The sequence below is a fragment of the Bos taurus genome, chromosome 10 (genome assembly GCF_002263795.3).
Source record: "Bos taurus isolate L1 Dominette 01449 registration number 42190680 breed Hereford chromosome 10, ARS-UCD2.0, whole genome shotgun sequence".
Taxonomy (NCBI): domain Eukaryota; kingdom Metazoa; phylum Chordata; class Mammalia; order Artiodactyla; family Bovidae; genus Bos; species Bos taurus.
The window spans coordinates 100,650,794-100,672,738 of NC_037337.1; the positions used below are offsets into that span (position 1 = coordinate 100,650,794).

Below are 21,945 nucleotides of genomic sequence, written 5' to 3' on the forward strand. Positions count from 1 at the left end.
CTTTCCAGGGCTCCTCTGCCCTAGAACTGCAACCCACTTCATGCGCTGGACTGCACCCTCCCAAAGGCGCCCCCTGGGACCACCACGTGGGGGCCCCTGGCCGGGGACTCTAAGAGGACCTGGACGCTCACATGAGGTTAACCAACTAATCCGGCCTGCAAATAACGCAACTCATCTGAAAATCTCTCGTAAGCCTTCTTAGCCCTGGACCTCGGGATATTAACTGCAGGATGGGGGTGGGGGAGAGGGCGTCAGAGGCTCTGGGCCATTGAGCCTTAGGAGGCATGTCGATTACACAGCCAGCCCCTTCGGACTCAAAAGCTGCTGGAGGGGATGTTCAGATGGTGTCAGTGGTTGGTAGCCCCGGCTCCTCGACACGGGAGGATGGCAAGACACACGTCAGCACGCGTCAAGCCTCCTTTCTCATCCTTCCCAAAACTACTGATAAAGCCACGAGTTATCATTATCTGTTATCGCAAGAAGGTGTTATTTTAAAAATAAGTTGCCATTGATCTTACTTCTAGAATTCCTTTGAGATGTTATTCTTATTATATCATTTTAGTTATGCTCCCTGGTACTCACCTGGTGCAGAATCCACCTGCAATGCAGGACACCTGGGTTCGATCTGTGGGTTCAGAAGATCCCCTGGAGGAGGAACTGGCAGCCCACTCCAGTATTCTGGCCTGGAGAATTCCACGGACAGAGGAGCCTGGTGGGCTACAGTCCGTGGGGTCACGAAGAGTAGGACATGACTGAGTGACTAAGCACAGCACATTTATACTCAGAGATAATTTTTTTTTAATGTATGCCCTTAAGAACAAAGACTTTTAGAGCCAGAAGTAGTGGATTAGGGATTGTAATAGCAATTGGGATAATTGCAATAAACAAGTGTAAGAAACAGATTGGGTCTGTTTTCCTCCACCTGGTACCCCTTCCTCCCGAAGAGGAAAAGTTAAAATTTTACATAATCTCCTGCTCTTTCAGCCTCTGTAACTCAGCTTGCTCCTTGAAAAGTCCGGATCACACAGGTCATGTAGTCTCAGAAAGCGGGGACTTGCAATACTAGGAACTGGAGCTTATCTCACTCACCTTGTCCTGCTCTTTGCAGCCGCCCAGCCCCTGCAAACCTGCTTAATCTTGCCTGTCCATGTGAAGGTCAGGCATCCCCCTCCCCGTCTTGACTGCTGTTCCTGAGAGCGTGAAACCCCTTAGTTTAAACCAGCCTATTCGTGTTGCCCACTAGAGTAGGTCTATTAAAACTCTGTAACCCCTTTGTTTAGGGCTCAGAGCCTGGACTGTTAACTCCTCTGGGCCTGCCGGCATAGTAAACCTGAGTTCAACTCTGCGAGTCTGGTGCTTGGTTTCTGCAACACCCCCTTTTGTCGTCATCGATCCCTAACTTCCTTTTTAAAAGCATTACCTTCCCTTATACCCCAGCTCTCAGTCCCCAAGGCAGCTTTCAGGCCTTTCTTGCTCCTAAATCTCAGATCTGCTTGGGGAACACAGGACAAAAGGGACTAGCTTTCACAACCTCCCTTCCACCCGGAAGGGACCGCGAGACACACTTCTGGCCAAAGAGATCTAAACGGAAGTTAGGAGGGCTTCTGGGAAGGCTTCTGCTTTTCATGACAGAAGGAGATGGATACACTGGAACAGCCCTTCCGCCTTCTTCCCTTGATGTAAGCGAGAGCTGCAGCACTCCGCCTGTGGAGAGAGGCCAAGGAATCACAGTTCATTGACCCTTGATTTAATCCTGGTGCCTGCTTGCCTCTAGAAGTATTATTGTGTGAGAAAAATAAGCACATGCTTGTTTAAGCCACTGTTAGCCAGGCATTCTGTTCCTTGCTGATGAGTGCATTTCTTATGAACACACTTACACCAACGGGAAACCAGCTACTAAAGAACTGCATTCCCAGCAGAGCAATTCACCCAAAGGTCCATCTCTCCTGTGTTTCTGGAGGGCATCAAGGAGATCAGAACCAAAGGCAGCTTCTGGTCAAGGAGTTCATCCCATTGCCAGAGCAGGAAGCTAGCTTTTCTATCCCCCTCCAACAGGATATGGTGAACGCCCAGGGTTAACGACCATCGTTTTTTCTTTCCCTTTTTCAAGTGAATGTTTTAGTAGCAATTTTTAGCTACTCCCATGGTTCAGTGGTAAAGAATCCACCTGTCAAGGCGGGAGATGCAGGTTTGATCCCTGGGTTGGGAAGATCCCCTACAGGAGGAAACGGCAACCAACTCCAGTATTCTTGCCTGGGAAATCCCATGGACAGCGGAGCCTGGCGGGCTACAGTCCAACACGACTGAGCACACATCCCATCTTTCATCCACTGGTGTCTATTGGGTATGTTGGTGGATGGTTAACCGTGTCATTTACTCAAAGGCTGCAGACCCTGAGGAGCCACGTGAGATCTAACGGAGAGGAATACACATCACCAAGAAAGCCTAGGATTGCCGTAGATACAGCAACTAGGACAGACTTTGGCTGTCTCTCTGGAGGATGAGGTGGCTGACTATCGCTGCACACGAGCTGTAGCACCCTGGAGGGCAGGGCACCTGTGAAGCTGGGTTTAGGGGCGAGTTGGGGTATGAGAGACGCAGCCAAGGGCTGGATTATGGTCGGTATTTATTACTTTTGCATTTTCAGAATGCCTTGCCTTCCTCTGTTGGTGGTACCCAGATTTTTCTTTAGAGAACTAACCCTCCACTGCATTTTGGTGGGGCTGGTAGAGATAAAACCAACACACAGGAAAAAGAGAGCAAGAGGTGGAGCCTAATCATTGATGATCGTCTGAGCGACTGGATCGAGTTGCCCTTGAACCTAACCTCGAGCTTTGCAGTCATATAATGCAACAAATTCCCTTTTTGGTATCAGATAATTTGAACAGCATTTTTGTCATTTGCAGCAGAAAGAACCCTAATTACCTAATTATCCAGTTTCACGGCCTCCTTTAACTGCCTTGACCATTAGCAGCAGAGTAAGTGATACTCTGCTAGTTTCCAGGCCTGAAGGGAGATGTCTTCCACTCTCCGTCTCTGGGAACACGTGCTTTTGGGGTCCCGAGCTGTGATGTCAGATGTCTGCCTCTTCTGCCGGAGACCACAGTTACAGAAAGATGAATCCACCTGTGCTCACCCAGGCCCCAGACACGCGAGCGAACACTTCCTGGATCCTCCAGGCCAAAGCGCGCGCCAGCGCAGTACCAGCTGGAGCAGGATCGCCCCCAGCACTCCTGCAGATCATGAGCACAGTGAAGTGATTGTTATTTTGAGTCCCTGTGTTTCAGGGTCTTGGTCCGTATCGACAGCAGTTGATGACCAGAACAGAGCGGTGCCAGGCAGTGAAGGTTCTTGTGGAGAGGAGGGCAGAGAGGGGAATCTTTGAGGAGTGAGGATGTCAACAACATTCCACTCCTCCTTGAAATAGTCACAGAACCAGAGACGGCAAGAAAGGTGTAATTAGAGGCTGCTCCCGCTCCCACGCTCGCTCGTTTGGGGAGGAGGCCCAGCAGCAGGTGTCCTGAGACGAGCAGAGTGAGCACGTGCGTTATGGGGCTGCCCAAACTTCATCTGTCATCGTGAAGCCAGCCAGATGAACCCCAACCCAAGGCTTCGGCCATCCTGGGAGCTGGGCTGGGGCAAGGGCTTTATCGGCCCCTCTGAAAAACAGGACGCATTTTCCCCAGGCGCCCTGCAACTTGTCGCAGTGATGCGTAGCAGTTGGCAAGAGAAGGCGTGGGGTGGGACCAGACTCAGCTTGGCATTCACAAGTAGGGACATTCTGTGCTCAGAGGGGATGCGGATTTTGACACACAGAGTGCTTTGGGATTCAGGCAAAGATGAGAAACAATATATTTTTTCTACAAGACTATCAAAATGCCAAATTATTCATTCCTTCCACAGATATGAAGTGAGCGAGCACAGGGATTTATTAGCTCCCAGACGATTATGGGTTTTATTTTTTAAAGAATTCCTAACACAGCTGCAGCTACAGGTTGAAATAAACTGAGATGAAATGATAGGATACCTGGGATTTGCTTCAAATAATCCTGGGGTAGGGGATACAGAGGCTGTGGGAGGTGCCGTGAATTGATCAGTCATCACAGCCAGGAGTTGGATGCGTGGGCCTTCAGTGGACCCGTTTTTGTATGTGTCTGCAATCTTCCATATTCAAGTTAACGTGAAAGCTCCTGAGCAAGGCGTGTATGATTCACACATGCTACCTGGAAGGGTCAGGGCACTGGGGTGGTGGCGGAAGTGGCTCCCGTTCCCTCAGGCCTCCATAGGGCTCCCTGTGTCCATTATGGCCCCTCCAACCCAGGTTCCCCGGTGGAATCTTCAGGAGATCCATCTGATTGCATCCCCACATTGCTTTAAGGAAAGGCCAAAGTCCGAGTCCTCTCCAAGCCAGCAGAAGCCTGGCCTCCTTCCTCCCCAGCTTCCTTGCTCACTGTTCTGCTCCTGGCCCCTGCACGCCAGCTGCACTTGCCTTTTTCAAAGTCCTCGACTCCCCACTCTCCTCCCAGCCCCAGGAGCCTTGTTCACACTCTTTCCTCTTCGGGGATACTCCCTGCCCTCCTTCACTTACTGTGCTCAGTGAACGCCCCCTTCCTCTGCTGCTGGTTTCAGAGGGCACTTTCTCCACATGGTAGGTAACATAATGCCCATCACTCCTCCCACCAAAGACATCCAGGCCCTAACCTCCTGAGCCTGTGACTGTATGACCTGGCGTGAAGAAAGGAATTGTGCAGATATGGTGGAATTAAGGATCTAGAGCTGGAAAGATTATCCTCGGTTATCTGAGTGGGCCCAGCGTAGTCTCAAGGCTCCTTATGAGATACATCCAGTTGATCGACATGCTCGCAGTCTCCTATGTCTCCAGACAGGGTTATTTCCCACTGCAACTCGTTAGGCTTCCTTTTTGGTTTACAAAAGTGAATTCCTAGGTGACACTGGCTTCAGGCATGGCGGGATCCAGGAATTCAAGTGATGTTCTCAGTCTTATCACTCTGTGCATCCATTCTGCTCTCTTTCCTTCTCCGCGTTGGCCTCATCCTCTTCTACCTTGGGTAGGATCTCTTCCCAGAGCAGGAAAAGAAGCTTGCAGTTTGAGATCAAAACTACAAGGCAAGATCTTCAGTTTCAGATCCAAATGGAAGAGATCGGGAAGAGGAGTTGCGTGTGCAAGAGCATGGTGCATTGGGAGATGGCAAGAGCTCAGTGTGGCCGCAGAAGAAGAATCCGCAGAGACGAGACCGAGTGTGGAGTCAGAAAGGGGGTCTGAGGCCAAGGGCTGAAGGGCCTGCAGACATTTGCACTTCAGCGACCCCTGGGTAACAGGAAGTTACTAAATGCTTTTTTTTTCCGAGTAGCGGGGACATGATTGGACTTGCATTTTAAAGATTAATCAGGCCCCTGGGCTTCCAAGGTGACACAGCGGTAAAGAACCCACCTGCCAATCCAGGAGACGCAGGTTCGATCCCTGGGTTGGGATGATCCCCTGGAGAAGGAAATGGCAACCCATCCAGTATCCTTGCCTGGAGAATCCCATGGACAGAGGAGCCTTGGCAGGCTATGGTCCATAGGGTTGCAAAGAGCGGAGCACGACTGAATGACTGAGTAGGCTTGCATGCACACAGTCAGGGGTTGGATGGAGGTGGGATGAGCCTGGATCAGGGAGAGCCATTGCAGGGCCACTGAGAAAGTCCAGATCTGAAATGGTGACAATGTGTAACCCAGGCATTGGTGATGGGGGGTGAACAGGCCCGGATACATGAGGCTTGTTAGAATGTATTGCGTTGGCCAAAAAGTTTGTTTGGGTTTCTTACAGAAAAACTTCTAACAGAAAAACCCATATGAACTTTTTGCCCAACCTAGTATAATCAAGGGGCTTAGTGGCTGATTGCAAATGAGATTTCTGACTGAGCAACTGGGAAATGAGGGTTCTGTTACTGGAGGCTCAGGAGCTGACATTTTCCTTCTGTTGGCCAGTGGGGGAGTCCCACAAAGCAAGTATCTTTCCTTTTGTATCTTTGTAGAACTTTCACATTGACCAGGGCAGAATCACAGTCACATTTACTGTGTAGTATTTGCTTCATAAACGAGGGGCCACAGCATCCTCATTTGCTAAATGGCAGGACAAACAGACTGGGATGAAAGGTATGGAATAAAGTCAGAGCTCATTGCCCTGGCCAACAAACCAGCTTGGTCTACAAGCCGGTCCTACCCTCTCACTGACGCCACCGGTACTTCCAGCCCCATGAGTCTCTTGCTCTTCTTCAACTGCCGAATTCACGTCTTCCTCAGAGCCTTTAAAATTACGATTGCCTTTGCCAGGTATGTTCTTCTCTAAGGATTTCAAGTAGCTTGCTCCTTCCCTTCAGCTCTCACAGGGGTCGTCCTGACTGCTCTAGAACAGCTCTGTTGAGCTGCACCTCACAGGCCTGCGAGGCCTTTGCTCGCCCAGCTTGAAGACCGAAGAAAGAGCCCAGAACCAGCAACACATTATCAGTGGTTTCCTGGATGGGGGGCTGCCACGTCTGAAGGAAGGTCCTGGAGCGACACCCCACCGTGTGCGTCAGAGGCAGGCAGGTGTGCTCTTGGCTCCCCAGTGGAAGGGGAGATTCCCAGGTCCAGGGGAAGCTGAAGTCAGGTGGGCTCCCTCACCACCCCTTAAATAAGTTACCACTAACTGGTGCTTAGTGCCAGTACATGAGAAGGGCAGGTATGCATGCGGGGTAGAGGTGAACCCGGCCCTGGTCCAGACGAGAGGCCCAGAGGGCAAGAGAACAGCCATCTTGAGTAGCCTGACCACACACCTCAAATCCAGCACTTTATCCTCTTATTTCGTTTTCTTTTTTTCCATAGCACTAATTGATCTTGAGATTATATTAATATAATACTATATAATATGAGGAGAAGGAAATGGTAACCACTACAGTGTTCTTGCATGGAAAATTCCATGGATGGAGGAGCCTAGTGGGCTACAGCCCATGGGGTCACAAAGAGTCGGACACAACTGAGCAACTTCACTTTCTTTCTTTCTATAGTTTCTTTTGGAGAAGGAAATAGCAACCCACTCCAGTGTTCTTGTCTGGAGAATCCCATGGACAGAGGGGCCTGGTGGGCTACAGTCTATGGGGTTGCAAAGAGTTGGACATGACTAAGCAACTAACTAATACACATATAATATGAAATACATTAATATCATTGAATGTTGCTTGTTATATATTATTATTTTTTAGTCATTAAGTCATGTCTACCTTTTCTGTGACCCCATGGACAGTAGCCCACCAGGCTCCTCTGTGCATGGGATTTCCTAGGCAAGAGTACTGGAGTGGGTTGCCATTTCCTTCTCTGGGGATCTTCCTGGCCCAGAGATCGAACCTGTGTCTCCTGCATTTGCAGGCAGATTCTTTGCCACTGACACCACCAGGGAGTAAGTGAAACCTGTGTTATATGTTAATATAATCAATATATTATATAGAATGTATGCATTAATATATTTTAGTAATTGCATCTTCTATTAATTTATTATGTCTCTCTCACTAGCTTATGAGGCTCATGAGAGCAAGGACTTCCCATCTCCTGCTGTATTTTCAGGACTGGAACAGAACCTAGTGCACAGAAGAAGCAATGAAATTTTTGACTCACACAAGAGAAGGAAGATTGACCCCTGAGAGATGGCAATCTCTAAGATGTCTTTCAATAGCTTTTTAATTTTTTCATGCCTCCCACAATGCTTTACACCGAGGAGGTCTTCATATTTTTTGTAAAGTTGACTGAATGCTAAATTCTGGGTATTAAAAAATTTAAGTGAAATTTATGAGTCTGCTTTTGCTGCCTGCAAGGCTGCTGCTGTTTCTTTTTATTTCCAAATAGCAGCTTTCCTCCTAGCTCTGCAGGAGATGCCTTAAGAATTTATTAGAAAGCCTGGTGGAGTTACCTCACATTTCCTGCCTCTGTAACTGGGCCTGCAGCCCGCGGGTGGTGGCCTAGGATGGGGGTGTGGGGAAGGCAGGTGGGCTTAGCAGGAGTGGCTGGCTATCCGTCCAGGCCTCAGACAGCTGGAGACTAGTGTTTGTCTTAACATTCATGCCTGTGTCAACACGGCAGCCATCCTTCTCAGACTCTCATTACCATTTTCATTAGCTTCCCTGCTTTACATGGGCACTCGACCTTTTCTGACCTATCTCAATCCATAAATCTACCTCGAGTGTCTCAGACTGGCTTATCACTCCAGCTGCTGCCCGATTTTGTCAAACTTTAGCAAGAGCTTAGCAGCAACCCCCGGTACAGTTTCCCTATTAAACAGACCTTTCTGGAGTAATGGCACCCAGAGGTCACAATGTGGACTTTGGAGGCAGCCAGACTTGAATGAAGGTCTCGATGCCTTGACTTTCTGTGTGACTTTGGCTGAAGGCAGCACGCTTCCCATTCCGGTTCCTGTCAAAATGTAATAGGTAAAAATGTGATTATCTTACAAGTATATAGTGAACTCAGGTAAGAGGTTTATTTAACTCATTGTGATAGTTAATCTGATGTGTCAACTTGACTGAATCTCAGGATACCCAGATATCTGGTTAAATATTATTTCTAGGTGTGTCTGTGAGGGTGTTTCCAAAACAGGTTAGCAATTGAATCAGTGGAATGAGTAAAGCGGATGGTCCTTCCCAAATTGGGTGGGTGGTCTTCATTCCATCCACCGAGGGCTTGAATAGAAAGAGGTTGGAGGAAGAGAGAATTCTCCCCTTCTCTCTCTCTGCCTGTGTGGTTGAGATGGGACAGTGATCTGTTTTAGCCTTTGGCACTCGTGATTCTCAGGGCTTCAGATTAGGACTGGAATCCACACCACTGACTCTCCAACTCCTAGGTGTTGAAACTGCATCACCAGCTTTCTTGAGTCTCAAGCCTGAAGATGACAGAGCATTGGACTTCTCAACCTCCAAAGTCACATGAACAAATTCTTCATGATAAATCTCATTCTTTCTCTCTTTACCTATATATATTCCATGGGTTCTGTTTCTTGGGAGAACACTGATTAATATATTTATTAAGAAGGAAATCTACAGGATAGTAAAGCTGATTCAAAGAGTATTCAAAACCAGATACGTACTCAAGATATATAGGAACAGATATCTTGCTCCTTGGAAGGAAAGCTGTGACAAACCTAAACAGCATATTGAAAAGCAAAGACATCACTTTGCTGACAAAGGTCCATATAGTCAAAGTGATGGTTTCTCCAGTAGTCATGTAAAGATGTGAGAGTTGGACTATAAAGAAGGCTGAGCACCAAAGAATTGATGCTTTTGAACTGTGGTGCTGGAGAAGACTCTTGAAAGCCCCCTGGGCTACAAGGAGATCAAACCAGTCAATCCCAAAGGAAATTAACCCTGAATATTTATTTGTAAGGACTGATGCTGAAGCTGAAACTCCAATACTTTGGCCACCTGATGCAAAGAGCTGACCCATTGGAAAAGACCCCAAAGCTGGGAAAGATTGAAGACAGGAGGAGAAGGTAGCAGAGGATGAGATGGTTAGATAGCATCACCAACTCAATGGACATGAGTTTGCTGCAGTCCATGGGGTTGTAGAGTCGGATATGACTTAGCAACTGAACAATGACAACATTTGGTCCATTGGGAAAAGAAAGCTGAACTAAAACTGCTACATTAGATACAAAACTATTGAATGTTCCACAGGGAAGCAAATCTGCAATCTTTGGGGATATTTTTTATAGGACAGTAATAACTCAAATCTCTACTGAACAAAATTATTTGCAGTTTATCAATCTTTCCTCAAGCTAACATAGAACTCTGCACAGTCTAGGGCCTGATTAATAGTGCATGAAACAAAGATATGTTTTTCTAGAGAATTAGTAGTCCTTGGGAGTATATGCTGGACAATGCCCCAATATGATATGAAAAGATATGCAACATTCTTTATCTTTTTCCAAGTTCTGAATAATTTTTCTTAACAGTTTTCTCATGTAAAATGTTGTCTCAAGACAAATTGCAGAGTATAGAGGTGATAATACACTGACGCACATATTAAAGAAAGGCTTTTCTTTCTTGGTCAACTAGACTGATAGTTTGCCAAGCTACTGCCAGTTATCAATTTATTAGCATGTATCAATAACATCATTGGGCAGAGAGGTGTCTCGTCCAAACTTCAAGACTCTGAAGTACAACATGTCCTCTTTGTCTCTTCGACCCTGAGGATTGGGAGTTGCTTCCTGCTGTTACTCTCTGAGTTACCTCAATGTTCTCTTTTAGCTGTATTCTTCCTTCAGCATTTGTTTAACAAGTTCACTATATAATATTCTCTGTTGAAATAATGAATCTGGTTTTCCATGTTTTTGGCTTGACTGTCTTACAGGTAGAGAAGGGGTACATGTTTCCAGGTGATAAGGAAGAGTCTGTTTAAAAGTATAATTCCTGAAATTACATTAATTATTATGTTCAGAACTGTTACTATTACTAGAAAGCATTTGCTGGGTTTTTTCCACAAACATACTCTCCAACTATTTCGCATACATTATCTCATTTAACCCTCAGAGCAATCTTGTGAGCTATTTGAATGTTCTGACCCTCACTTTAAAGGTGGAGAAACTGAAGTCCAGAGAGACTAAGTAGCCTCTCCAAGATCCCACTAGTAAATGTGGGCCTGGCCTTCAAATCCAGGCTGCTTGTATTCATTCTCTTTGGAAATTGCGACACAAATCATGGGTCCTATTTGTGTTGTGATGGAATAAAAGGGCAGACTTTTCATCAAGAGGAAAAATAAACAAGGGAAACCTACATATGGTAACAGCATTCAGCAAGGACCATTGGGGACCCAGGGATAGAAGACGTTTGTCCTTGCATGGAGGAATTGTTCAGGACCATGGACAGTGGCAGGCGAGCTCCTCTGGCTTTGACCACCAAGACGATGCAAGATACACTTCTTACTACAGACTGCCCCATACTGCTCCACAGGTTCTGCTCTAGGACTGCCTGGTTAAGGGGGTGAAGGGGTCTTCTGATTGCAGAGCTGTGAAGCCCAGTGGAGGGCTGTGACTCCCCTGAAGAAGGGACACTTTTTAAAAGTTCTCTCACTGAAGCCCTGTGAGCTTTATTTAGTGGCCCGGTCACCACAAGTCATGGTCAAAAAGTTTAGAAAGACTTCTAAGATTCAGTAGCTGTGAGCCAGAGTAAGACCCAGGCAAGCTGAGTTTGGGAGAGAAAAGGAGGGAGTGGTAATACTGGGGAGTTTGGAAGGCAAATGTCAGAGAGAGCTTTGGGAAGCATGAGGGTGTTTGGTGCTTGAGAAGAAAGGAGGGTACCAAAGGGAGAAGGCTGCTTACTGAAAGCAAATTTCTTATATCTGATGGTTTTCCCTAAAGCTGGCCCAAACCTTGGAGCTGAGATGATAAAGGGAGACAAGGGTTTGCAATTAGAAGACCTGGGTTAAAGTCCTGGCTCCACAGATGCTCGACTTTGAGCTTGAAGGCAGAGGTTGCATTTAGTCCATCTTTATGTCCCAAGCTCCTGGCACCATACTCAAGCAGATTGTGTATTGAGCTGAACTATGTACAAATTCTATACAGTCTTAAGCCTTTCCCTCCAAAAAAGTCTGAGATTGCTTCATTACCTGCAAAATAGGGTCAGGTTGTCTTGAAAGAGTTATTATGAGGATCAAATGAAATAATCAAGTTGTTCCTTGTATAGTTTTAATGGTGTGAATTGACTGGTCTCTGTATTTGTCTCTGCAGACTAGGATATACTGCAGAATCCACAGGAAAGTGTCTTTGGAAATGGCAACAGATTTGAAAAACAGATTTCATACAAATGCTATACCAAAAGAAGATTTGTGAGGTATTTTTACAATTAAAGTGGTGCAAACATTCCACTTTATAAACACTTTGTTCAACTTAGTAAATGCAGCCTTTACATCTCCGGAAGGAACATTGTCTCCTGCTAAATTTTTGTTTAAAAAAAAATCACTAGTTGACGCTTCTTTAAATCCACACTCAAAACAAACCCACCAGGTGAACTCCACCAGGAGCAGCAGCCCCTTGATCTGCAAATTCAGGCCAAGATATTCACAAGATGCAGAAATTATTTGGAAACTATGCAGTGATGGTGAGACTGCGGCAGACGATGAGGAAATAAGAGGCGGGGCGGGCAGGCAGGAAGGGAGAGAGCCAAGAGAAAGATTGAAGGCTTTCCAAGCCCATGCAAATTTAGAAGCTTTTCCATATCAGGACACCTGCTGTTTAAGACTAAAATATCCACTTTGAGGCTTGAAATAGATGAGCGTCAAAGGGACACGACCGATGTCACTCTGGAAAACCCTGATCCATTAGGGTGATGTTTTCACAACGTTCTTTCCAAAGATGCAAATGTTATTTGTTTCAAACGAGGAAAGGAACAACACCTGTCTAAGTCACACTTCCCCAGCTATTCTTTTTACAGCATAAATTAATGATCTCGCGGTTTGCACTGACAGATACTCAGAGGTGTTTAATCAGCTGTCTCTGACAAAACACGGTATTTTTTTTTTAGGCTGGCGCATTTACAAATAAAGAAAAAACAGCCTGTAATCCCTCATAAAGAGGAGCCATGGGTTCAGCTCCGTTTGAAGGAATGACATTATCTTGAGCACTTGCTCATGAATGCATAAACAGGGCACAGCTTGGGAAGTTCAGGTACGTGCAGAGCATAAATATTGGATGGGATACATTAGCCAGGGCCCACAAGGAAGGACATCTCATCCTTCCTCTCCCAGGGAAAGGAGGGAGGGGACGATGGTTTAACCATGGCAAGAGCTCACCTCCTGTTTCTGATTAGTCTGGGTCATAGGGATAGGGAGCCTTCAGCCCGCCGAGGAAGCAGGGGTCAGCGGGGATGGAGGCGATGGAGACAGACCTTCCACTGAGCAGGGGAGCATCTGCGCATGCAAGAGTCAGATCATTATCATCTGCCCTGACTGCTGCCTCCTTGGAAGCAGGAGGACGGCGATGCTAGAAAGCATAATGTCTCCTTGACTTGGGCCTAGACATAACTGGCAGTCTGTGCACAAATGTGGCAACTGCTGAATGCCCACTGCGTGCTGCGGGTGCAGGAACAAAGGCAGGAAGCGACTCCTGCCCCGGAGGCCGGGCTCACTGTCTCAGCCGGCCGGAGACAGTCGGGGCTCTTGGTGGCAACAGAACCCAGTTCTCGATGAGCCAAGCAGGAAAAGGATTCATTAGAAGACCATCTGTAAAACAGACAGTGAATGGGAAGCTCCTGTTAACACAGGGAGCTCAGCCCGATGCCTGGTGACGACCTAGATGGGTGGGAGGGGAGGGGGGTGGGAGGGGGCTCAGAAGGGAGGGGGCACATGTTTACTTATGGCTGACTCACATTGTTGTACATTGTAAAGCAATTATCCTCCAATTAAAAACAAATCACAGGGGACTTCCCTGCTGGTCCAGTGGTGAAGAATCTGCCTTCCAATGCAGGGGATGAAGGTTCGATCCCTGGTCTGGGAACTAAGGTCCCACATGCCATGGTGCAACTAAGCCCACACCCCACAACTACTGACTCTGCAACAAGCAACTATGACCCAGTGCAGTTAAACAGATATTTTTTAAAAAATGAATAAATAAAACTTAAAACTATCTTTAAAAATAGATGACTAATAAGGACCTAATGTGCAGCACAGGGTCCTCTCCTCAGTATTCTGTAATGGCTTGCATGGGACAATAATCTAAAAAAGAGTGGTTGTTCAGTCGCTCAGTCGTGTCCAACTCCTTGCGACCCCACGGACGGCAGCTTCCCTTTCCTTCACTGTCTCCTGGAGTTTGCTCAAACTCGTGTCCATTGAGTCAGTGATGACATCCAACCAGCTCATCTGCTGACGTTCCCTTCTCCTTCTGCCTTCAATCTTTCCTAGCATCAGGGTCTTTCCAATGAGTCAGTTCTTCGCATCAGGTGGCCAAAGTATTGTAGCTTCAGCATCAGTCCTTCCAATGAGTAGTCAGGGTTGATTTCCTTGAGGATTGACTGGCATGATCTCCTTACAGTGCAAGGGACTCTCAAGAGTCTTCTCCAGCACCAAACTGATGTTTGAAAGCATCAATATGTGTATGTATAACTGATCCACTTGGCCGTACAGCAGAAACCAACACAACATCGTAAAGCAACTATCTTGTGATAAAAATTAATTTTAACAATGAGGAGAGAAGGATATTTCAGGGCTTACATAACGGGCCATGGACCAGGACCAAGGCTCAAAAGCATGCCCGGGTTTGTACCATTGCTGCCAGGGACACAAGACCCCAGTCCTGGCCTCTGAAGCATCTGGCACTGCTGCAACCGCTTGTCAGCATGGGGTCCCCAGGGGCTCGGTCTCTTTGGGCCGCACATTTCTGAGTCAAGCCGAGGGTGAATATCCAATTGGAGAAGACAGGTCAGGAGCCCTTGTTTCAGTGAAAGGAGCTGGGAGAGTGGGTATCCGGAGTTTTCTGTTTCGACAGGGGAAGGTAGGCTTCTAAGAAGCGGAAGACGCCCCAAGTGTGGGAAGAAGGTTCAGATGCTAGGTGATCCAGAAGAGGGACAGAGGTCCACTGCAGAGCAATGCAGTGTGTGTTTCGGGATATTAAGGCAGCGCTCCATTCAGCCATGCACAGGAGTTCCAGGAGCAGTAAGTAGGGCAGAGGGGAACCGAGGCTGACTGCTGCTGGGAGGAGCCTTCCTGGAGGCACAAACACACGCTGGGTGAGGAGTGAGAGTGATCCCCAGGACACAGGACATGGGGTCTGAAGACAGGGAAGAGCCCAGGGGTCAGTCTCCAGAGTGGGGAGGGTGTGGCGGGCATTGACGAGCTGGGGTCTTACAGGGGAGCACGGGGGAACTCAGAGACACGGCAGGAACGTGCACTTCCGAAGGGCAGCTTTGGCAGCAAGGTGAGGGTGGGTGGGCTGCTCAGGTGGCTCAGTAGGAAAGAATCTGCCTGCAGTGCAGGAGACACGGGCTCAGTCCCTGTGGGGAAGATGCCCTGGAGCAGGAAACAGCGCCCCGCTCCAGTATCCTTGCCTGGAACGTCCCACGGACAGAGGAGCCTGGCGGGCTACAGTCACGGGGTCACAGAGAGTCGGGCACAACAGAGCGACCAAGCACATGGGGTAGGGTGAGGCGGGCAGGCCTAAAGGCAGGGACGCCGCTGCTAAGCGCGAGATAGTGGAGACTCGAGCTGGGGTGGGAAGGGCTGGGCAGGTTTGGGACACATCTGGAAGCCAAAGAAGGAGAATGAATTCCCAAGCAGCTGTGGGGCTTCCCCAGTGGCTCAGGGGTAAAGAACCCACCTGTAGATGCAGGAGCTGTAGGAGATGCGAGTTCGATCCCCGATCAGGAAGGTCCCCAGGAGAAGGAAATGGCCACCCACTCTAGTATTCTTGCCTGGAATATTCTATGGACAGAGCAGCCTGGCGGGTCCATAGGGTCAGAAAGAGTTGGGCACGACTGGGTGACTGAGCACGCACACATGGGCAAGGAGCTGTGGAGGGCGAAGGGGGTCTACGACCACTCTGAGTCCAGGTGGCTGGGTGGGGAACTGGTCACACCACTGGTCGAGGGAGAGAGGAAGAGGAGGAAGAGGAGGCCGTTTGGGAAAAGGGACGGAAGAGACATGGGCTTGGACAGGCTGCTCGCAGTGTGCCCGTGGAGTACCCAAGAGGTCAAGCCAGCAGTTGGAGGTGTGGGTCAGATTCGGAAGAATGAGAAGGGTGGACGTCTCATCTGACCTGTCGTCTGGCGGTCAAGACTACGGGGGGCCAGGAACTTGTCCAGGTCAAGCCGGTGGCGGGGAAAGACAGGAATGGAGTCCTTGGGAGCCGCCCATGTTCAGGGAGTGGACCTGGGAAGGAGCCGGCCGCCCCGGGGCTGCTTGTTCCCTGGGCTTCCTCGGAGCTGAGAGGATGAGCAGGAGCCAGAGGGGAAAGGCCTCTTTGGGGATCAGAGTCCCAGAGGCAACTTGGGGGCGCCTCTGAAAGCACTTCCCACTGACAGGGGAGCGTGCGGGCCAGCGGGCTGCGGAGGAAATGGGGGTGAGGAGGGGAGGCAGAAAGCAGGAACCGCTTCTTTGAGAAGCTTGGCAGAGAAGCCGGAGAGAGGAGGGGCTGGCTGGGGGATGAGCGTCACAGAGGGCTTGCTTTGAGGCTGTGAAGGGAGAGAGGGGACAGCAGTTTACAGGTGCAGGGAGCTCAGCCAGTAAAGGGGCCACATGGAGATTTAGGCAAGAGAGTGCACATTCGCTAGAGCCAAGTCACAAATAAAGAAGGGGAGCACCGGGGTGGAGGAATCCACCTTGGCAAACAGAGGTTCACCTTGACCTCTGCGACAGGTGAGGGGTAGGCAGGAAAAGTGCCCATAAAGACAGAGGTCTGAGGAGGTTGTCCAGGCAAAGGCCAGGCTGCTGCAACAAAGGGCCCCAGGACCAGTGACTCAAAGACAGGACTGAACCTTCCGCCACCTGCCTGTCCAGGCAGAGGAGGCAGAGGCCCGGCCCAGCAAGGCAGCGTGGCCATCCTCAACACCAGCCTCAAGGTCATCCTCAGACCTTGGGAAGAAAAGGGACAAGCCAATCCGGGCTGAGCTCTTTAAGGAAATGTCCGGCCCACGCCGGTTTTCTCATCTCCTATTGGAAAGAACTTAGAGGGACTTCCTTGGCTGTACAACGGTTAAGACTCCTGGCTTCCACTGTGGGGGGTGGCGGGGGGACTCAGGTTTGATCCCTGGTCAGGGGAACTAAGCTCCTGCATGCTGAGGGGTGCAGACAAATAAAAGAAAACCAGACATGTGGCCACACTGACCTGCAGAGAGGCTGGGAAAGGTGGTCTCTCACTGAGCAGCCGTGTGTCCTGGAAAATGAGTTTGAGGGGATGACCGTGGGAGAGGAGGAAGTTTAGGGATTGCATGGTGAAGAGCCTCTTATTTTCTCCCAAAGTTGGTTAGAGGGAAAGAACAGGAATGGACGGGTGATGTGAGGAGAGCGGTGAGCGCCTGGCACAGCCAGGGAGGGAGCTCAAAGGACAGTGAACACAGGAGGCATCCCAACGTCCCACCCGGCTGGCGAGGTGCCATGTGGGGGTGGCCGTCTGTGTCTCCGCAGCTTTGGCAGAGGGCAGGCTGTCACACTGATCCAGACACGGGGGTGTGACAGCAAGAAATAGAAAAGAGACGAGAATCCAATTTTATAGAATCCATCTGGACATAGAAGTCAAGGTCAGTGCAGTGTGGAGACCCCGTAACAGGCGGGACCGTGGGCTCGCGCCCTGCCTGGGGGTGACAGTGTGTGTCCAGCAGGGATTTATGGCGTATGGGCTGCAATTCGAGGCTGGAGGGGGAGGCGAGTGGGGCTAGGCTGTGTGTGAGAAATGGAGCAACAAGCAACTCGGGGTCTCTTGGAGACTGAGGAGGTACACGGCTCTAGAGAGAGGGGTCTCAGAAAGACCCCGTCCAGGGACTGTTCAAGGTGTGGGCTTTGAAAGCTTTAGACTTTGAGAGCAGTTCATGGAGTACCAAGGACAGGATGAAGGGGAGAAGTGAGAGAAGCAGAGGTTACTGAGGTCGAGGCCAACTTGGAGGCCGGGGAACTGGGTGGTTAGCGCCTTTCAGGATGCCGGCGTGGACAGGAGAGGGAGGCCCTGGAGCCAGAGGCTGAAGGATGGGAGGGGCAGCCAGGAGACTGGGGGAGAGCTGGTGGGGAGGGATGAGCCGGCGGGGGCAGAAGCTTCCACAAGAGGAGGAGCAGCTCTGCCACGTGGACCCCTGAATGGAAGGTTGGGCCCCCTCCAGGACCCGAGTCCACCTGGGCAAATGGCCCTTCTGCTCATTATTAGAGGTTTGCAGCAGGAAAAGCCTGTGTGTAACTAAGGAGGAGAAGTGGATGAGAGAAGATGAGATGGTTGGATGGCATCACTGACGTGATGGACATGAGTTTGGGTGAACTCCGGGAGCTGGTGATGGACAGGGAGGCCTGGCGTGCTGCAGTTCATGGGGTCGCAGAGTCGGAAACGACTGAGCGACTGGACTGAACTGAACGGAGGTACAAGACAAAGAAGCTGAGGATGCAGAGGCATGTGCTGCTCACCACGGAACACGGCCAGGGACTTCCCTGCCGGTCCATTGGTTAAGAATCCGCCTGCCAGTGCCAGAGACACAGGTCCCATCCCTGGTCCGGGAAGATCCCACGTGTCATGGAGCAGCTAAGCCCGTGCACCAGAGCTGCGGAGGTCCAAAGCAAGAGAAGGCTCCGCTGCGAGGAGCCTGCGGCTCACAGCTGGAGAGCGGCCCCGCCCTGAAATCAGAGAGAGCCCGGCACAGCCCTGAAGACCCGGGGCGCCCAAAGATAAAGAAAAGAAAATGGCCAAGTGGAACGACTCCTTGTAGTGATGGCGGGGACAGGCGCTCACGGGGACATGGGCCGCAGGGAGTTCAGGCCTCCCGGCGGGGAGCCGGCCCGACGGGGACTCGGGGCCTGGCTGGACGCAGGCCTCGGGGCTCCCGGCAGGACTGCTGTCCGCCCGAGGCCCGGCCGTGCGTGACCTCCGCTTTGAGGGGCTGACGGTTCCGTGAGAGCCGCCAGGCCCACCCTTGCGCGTGCTGTCAGGGCCCGCGGCGGGTGGGGGCGCTGTCTCTACGGCTCCCCGCTGCGGAGAGCGAGCTGGGCTTACTGGAGGTGGGGGAGGCGAGCCTTCCACGGCAGGTACTCTGGGTCCAGGCTTATGTGGGTAGTCTACACCTGCAGTCCCCAAGTCCTTCATTTGCTACTCCTCTTTGAAATCCTAAAGCATGACTTTCTAGCCCCACTTCAAGGACAACTTGTTCACCCAAGGGGTCTTCAGCCATTCCTAACAGAGGCCGCTGTACTACCGGGACAGACACCCCGCCCCACACACAGGCATAGTCACAGCAGATGCAAACACACACAGAGTCTGTGACCGAGTCTACAAGGCTGCGCTGACACGCACATCCGTGTTTCCCGTCATCAGTGCTTGGTTCCATTAACCTTAACCTCACCCTTTATTGCTCCTGAGAGTACCTTGGTGCAAGCTGCTGGATCTCAGGATTTCAGAAGGTATAAACGGATGTGAGCCTCACCCATTACCTGGAGAATAAGGACAGGCTCCTGGGCCTGCTCCTCATGCCCCTGGCTTCATATGAATAACAAAAGGAGGCTGATTTCACCCTGGCTTGTTTTGCAAATCATAGGATGAGAATATTTAGAGCTGGCAGAGCCCTTGAGGACCCCCTTCTTGTCCAGAGTCTTACATCCTGATCCCGCTTGATTCCTCTTTGCAGTGGGTGCATGTTTGAGCATCACCCGTGGATTGTCTTAAATCCCATCTTCCTACTGCGTGAATCTACCTTGTATCATCAACAACAAAAACGCCAGTTTGGGCCAACATACTTGCACTCTGGATTGAACTGCACTCTGGGAATTTTTGTATTTCTTTTACTTTTGAGCAGAGGAGGAAAATGGTGTCCATTTTTATGGAAAACTATGCTTCAGTGTGTGTAGTAAACACAGGGCCGTTTTCAGGTATGAATGAATCATTTTGATGTTTCAAAACAAGTGGTGAACATACTACCTGTGAGTCCTGAAGCCTCCCTCTTTCCTCACATGTTCCTTTTGAACTAGGGCAGGGCTGGTCGCAGTGGTGGCTGCTGGAAAGGACCCTAGAGTGCTAGCAGGTTCAGTGAGGAAAGTGCTGGAGTTGATTAACAACGTGTGCTTCGACATAAGCATGGAGAGCGGAACCGTGGAAGGCAGAAAGATGAGCAACTGCTGGAAGCAAGCAAGCACAGTTGGAAGACTGGCCACCAGCTCGTCCAGAGGCACCGCCCCAGAGCTCCTTGCCCCTTTCTCTGCTTCTCAGAACGTCTGTGTCTCAGGGACATTTGTAAACCACGTGAAACAGTCCCTTAAACCTCTGCCCGCCTTCTCCTAGCATTATTAGGTCAGGCTAAAGTATTCAGCAACCTGAATATCTTAAGATTCAGTGAAAATAATTGCAGTATAGATTCACCTGGTCTTCCCCAGGGGCTCAAACAGTAAAGAATTTGCCTACAATTCAGGAGACCCAGGTTCGATCCCTGAGTTGGGAAGATCCCCTGGAGAAGGGAATGGCAACTTACTCCAGTATTCTTGCCTGGAGGATCCCATGGACATAAGAGCCTGGTGGGATACAGTCCACGGGGTCGCAAAGAGTCGGACACGACTGATGACTTACACACATAGATTCAGCCAGATGCTACTGCAGGAAGGGATGAACTGTTGTTGGGACTTCCCTGGGTGGTCTAGTGGCTAAGACTCTGGACTCCCAATGCAGGGGACCTGGGCTCGATCCCTGGCTGGGGACACCTAAGACCCGCACAGCTAAGAATGAACCGTTTTCAGATACTCTCTGCTCCTATTTGAGTGGTTGCTAAAGCATTATTCACCCCTTCCGCTTAGAGTGAAATCATTACCTTTACTTTATGGCTGAGAAAGGGAACTTCTGCCCTTACTTACGGACTCACTCTTCACCCATCCATGCTGCCATCCTGCCTCAGGGTACAGAGAAGGAGGGTCTTCCCTGTCTCTGAAGTTAGCCCTTTGCCTAATCTCATGCCTCATCCCCTTTGTATTTTGAATTCCCTGACCCTTGGCCTCTGTTGCTGCCTTTGATAGGAACAGATAATGTAAGAGGATGACAATGTTGATGGGAAAAGACAGCTCAGTTTGGCGGCTGTTGAGTTTGAGGTGTCCATGGTCATCTGCGTGCAGATGTCCACTGGGCAACTGGCTGTCCTGGAATTTAGAAGGGAGATCATCTTTACCAGGGATCTTCTGGTAAGCCTACTCTCTGAAAAGCAAACAAAACCCTGATTTATAATATTTGCCGATTTCAAAGGTAAATATGTCTACCATGACTGATTTCAAGTTACCAATGGCTTAAAAGCTAGCTTGCACATTTCTTAAATAGTTAATGATTAATCATTATGAGTACATTTAAGCCAGCTCCAGCATACCACCAGAGATTGAGAGTAGAGATAGAGAGTTTGGAGTCAAAGATGGCAGCCAAAATCCTGAAAGTGTTTAAAATGGACAGCACATGGCCTCAAAGGAGAAGACAGTCAAAGGTTCAACTCCTATATCTAATGCCAATGTATGGGATACAAAAATTTAAATATATTTGTGTAGGACATAAGATTAATATAAATGGAAATCTATTTTATTTAAATTATTTGACATCATTTAAGATGCTCCTAATCTCATTTTTCCACATTTGATAAAACGTCCTCAGAAAAATGTTAATATGTCTCACTACGATTGTACATCTTTTTGTTTTCCCTTGTATTTCTTCTGATTTTTGCTTTATTTATCTTTCTTTGTTGTTAGGTATCTAATGGTTTAAGATGTCTATCTTCTGTGTGAATTGTACATTTTATCATTAAAAATATTCATCTTTGTTTCACTTAAAAATAATAAAAACGACAACAACAAAAATGTCCAACTCCTGAGCTTCTAGCGCTGCCCTTCAACTTCTTCCTGGGGGCAAAAAAAAAGCCTCTTCTATATAGAAAGAATGAGCATAATTGCATGGGGTGTGTATTCAGTATACAGAGCCTTAGGAGCCCATAGAACTTGGGGAAAAAAGGTTACTCTGTGAGAATGAAAGCTCTAAAAGCCAATATCAAAGCCATAATGACAGCCACCTGCAAAAGATGCCCCATCTCCAGGCACGATCTGTGAATGTACGGTCCAGGAGGCCTGGGAGCCACCAGTCCAAGCGGGGGGCGGTGGCTGGGAGCAGGCTGGGGACCCCCACGTCGTTGGAGCAGGCTGCCACTCCACAGGGAGATGGGAGCTGGGCAGGCTGAAGGAAGCAGCCATCATGGAAGGGCGGGCTCACCACAAAGTCCGGAGCAGAGC

General features: G+C 49.3%; 1 long non-coding RNA gene across 1 annotated transcript in view; it reads right to left on the minus strand.

Annotated features, from left to right (window-relative positions):
• Positions 1 to 774: 774 nt before the first annotated feature.
• LOC101907140 (uncharacterized) overlaps positions 775 to 21,945 on the minus strand; it is a 104,680-nt gene continuing 83,509 nt past the window's right edge. The window contains exons 5-6 of the long non-coding RNA XR_003036930.2: positions 8,317 to 8,445; positions 775 to 1,704 (exon numbers count right to left, since the gene is read on the minus strand). This is a non-coding gene — a long non-coding RNA (uncharacterized lncRNA). The remainder of the gene's footprint in view (positions 1,705 to 8,316; positions 8,446 to 21,945) is intronic.